This window comes from Rhagoletis pomonella, unplaced genomic scaffold (assembly GCF_013731165.1).
Source record: "Rhagoletis pomonella isolate Grant_MI unplaced genomic scaffold, Rhpom_1.0 Rhpom_scaffold_04286, whole genome shotgun sequence".
Taxonomy (NCBI): domain Eukaryota; kingdom Metazoa; phylum Arthropoda; class Insecta; order Diptera; family Tephritidae; genus Rhagoletis; species Rhagoletis pomonella.
This window is the reverse complement of record NW_023462836.1, coordinates 10196-13741: the sequence shown is the minus strand read 5'-3', so window position 1 is coordinate 13741 and position 3546 is coordinate 10196.

Genomic DNA, 3546 nt, shown 5'->3' with positions numbered 1-3546 from the left:
CTATTTAAGCAGGTGTATACGTAAATGTAAATATGCACATACATACATACATACATACACAGTAGGTATGAATGCAAATTCGATGCGGGGATGTTTAGATGGTACAGGGAGTGTTGCCAGGTTTCTAGAGTGAGAATTCGTCTCTCACCTCCTCTAAAACAGACTTTTGAACTGTAAATGCACCCGTCTACATACAGCTTTCGCGTCGCTTTGGCGTTCGCCTCCCTTCGACAGCTGGCTAGCAAAATATATATTCATAAGCAGCCGTTCAAATTTGGAAACGCTAAAGGCTCATCTACATACATACATACATACATAGAACTTTCGCATTGGCTTTGGCGTTGGCGTTGGTTTGACAGAATGCGCGTTATTATGCTTGCTACTAGAGATGGGCACGGGCCTAAATTTTCAGGCCCGGCCGGGCACGAGTGCAAAATGAACTTTCAAAAACCCGCACGAGCCCGCACGTTAAGAATTTTAGTGGGGCCCTGTCCGGCCCGGCACGACGGGACACGCCCCAGCCCGGAAATAAAGAGCCAAATTTTATTGTATGTACACATATGAAAATATTATTAATATTTCATGTCAATAATTGCAAGAAAAACGATGTTTTTTGCCCGCATTTGATTAAAAAGGAAAAATATTTCACATAATTTTACTTATTTGCAACAGCTGACAAACGACGTGCGCGATTTATGAACAGGCGATAATTATATTGAGGCAAGCGAATTTTGAATCGCCATTTACAAGAGCGATTTTTGGGGAGCAATAATGTTAGTCAGTTATATACCTGAAAAATGTCTGACATGCGGACTTTCATTCCAATTTATAAACCAATAAAGTTTCGTTCATAGCTTTTTGATACGAAAGTTCGTCTAAGGAGAAAAAAAGTTCTTTGGTGTCCGAAATTATTAAACCGTCAATAGTGACAAAAATCTTCCAAACGACGACAAAATGGTCAACCTGGCAACTCTCGGTATAAGTGACGATTGCGACATAGCGGCGCCAATACGAACGTAAACGAAGTGCAATAAGCCGGTGGCCGAACACGAGGCGGACTCTACAATCACATACATACATATGTAATAGTGAAAAAAACGTGGCTTTTAATGCCGCATCTGTGTGTATTCCTGAACTGGGTCTTACGCCTAAAAGCATGCCACATTAATTTTTCGCATGACTGGATATGTATGTATAGAGTTACACGCCGTAAATTCAAATAGCAAACCTTACCAATATGTACATAATATGCGTTTTATAAGTAACCTGAAAAGTGATAAATCAATGCTATCTTAGGCAATCAAAGAAAATGCACACTTACCAATGATCCATCCTCGCTAGTACTAGCATCGAATGCCTTTTTTGAGAAAACTGACAGCAGGTCAATCAAATCCGATTCAGCGATTTCCATCTTAAGTCTTCACTTTTTCTTCGCTGCATTTACTACCACTTGCTTTCCTTTCTTGCCTTTTCAAATATCAGGCTGAATTACTAACAAATTTTGCCACAAAATCCAATTGCAGCGGGATGTTATTGAACAATTCTAAGTACCAACTATTATATTTCTTCTTCACATTAGGAAATTCTAGTGTGTCTTTTAACAACTATACACTTTTCTGTAATAGTTGATATCAGGCAGAATTGGCAAACGCCGTACAAGACTGTACTGTGGCAAAATATTATTTTTTGTTGTTCTTATTGTCAAAAATTTTCGCCAGACTTGTGATTTTGGAACCGTTAATTGATATACTTTTTTTCCACATATAGTTTTTTGCAAATATATTTACATATATGCATTTAAACATTTTTGTTGACGTAATTAGGAATAATTTATTTTATTTCGCTTTTGCTTATACATACATTTGCGCATAAAACGCTGGCTTTGGAAGACACTTGCCTTTTCCTCAAATGAAATGGAGCATAGGAAAACTCCACCCTTGAAAGGCAGAATACGTTTTATTTTATCTTTTCCGCAACAATTGTAGCACTATGTAAATCACCAAAACTTGTATAATGTTAAGAAAGATTTTTGATCGCGATAGAAATTAATCGACAATTTTTCACAAAAACTTTTTGCGTTTCTGATTAAAAAACAACGAGGGCAAGCGCACTTTCGTACAAAGTTGGCAAAAGCGTAAATCAGAATGACAGCAAATAAAGGAGAAGCAACATAACCATTTGTGGTGCTGTCACGAATGTCATGTGTGGAAAAAGAAAAACTAGAAACAAGTGTCGCCAAGTCTTAAATTACACTAAGCACTAAAGCTCAAGAAAAATTACGTTTTTTCTCGAAATAAGCACCAAGTTTTTATTGGAGTATTTAAAGGACTTTATATGCATACAAAAAATGTATGGTAGGGATGCTGATTCAAATTAATAAATATCAATGTTTCTTGCTCAACGGTCGAATTTATCATGTTTTCTATAAATTCAAACACTTTCGTCTGACGTAACATTCTTAAGCTGAAATTAGTCAAGTATGCAGAACGTATACTTAAACGCAGTCTGTATACGCAGAATTTTGTCGATTACTGGAGCCCTCAGTGTTGCTTACTACAGTGTTGCCACTCATCAATGCCTTTTCATAAACTTACATTTTCAAATACAATTTTTCGTGCTACAATACATCGTAGCTAAATATAATCTATTTAGTTTTCAACAAAAAACCTTATTCAATGGAAATAGGAAATTATAACTCGTTTACCATGTGCAAAACTGACGAAGTGGCAACCATCCATAAAAGAAATAAATCAGCTGACACGGAAAAAATCTAAATTCCGCAGATTTCTGCGCTACGGGCTACAGCTACAGAAAAATTCTGCGATGTTTAGTTTTCATTTACATGGCGCTCTGGTATGACAGATCGTGTCAGCTGACTCGGTTTTACGTACCGGTACGTTTACGTTCTTGACTAATTTCAGCTTTATTCATATTTTCTAATTTGCAGCTGTGACCAGCGTTGCCGTTTCGCATAGTCTAACAAAATTGATACATTTCCTGCATGATGCAATAATACAAGGTGGTATCAGTTGTGACAGCTCGATTTGACACTGCCTTAGCTCAGTAGAATGAGAAGAAAAACGGGAAGAAGTGAATCCCCATATGGGGGAAATATATAAAATTTCACATTTTCTCCTAAACAAAATTTGATTTTTTATAGTATATTCGTTATGAAATGAAATAAAATAAGATAAAATATCTTTTTAAGAAAACAAACAAATAATAAAAAACATTCAACTATATTAATGGGCAAAGAATAGTTAAAGAAGTAACACTGTTTCACGTAAGGCAGTCAATATGGCGAAATTAGAGCGAGAAGTTGCCAACTGATAACACCTTGTATTATTGCATCATGCATTTCCTGAATGTTTAAACTAAATTTAGTGCAAAAAGCACGAAGCTGGCAACAGTGCTAGAAACTGTCAAATTGTGGAACAAATAGCTAAGACAACCACCCCACAATTTAAAATAATTGAGCCTCGACACACTAGTCTTTTCAGCCCGTCTGAAACCGATTTTTCACGGCAAGAGAAAATAATTACAACA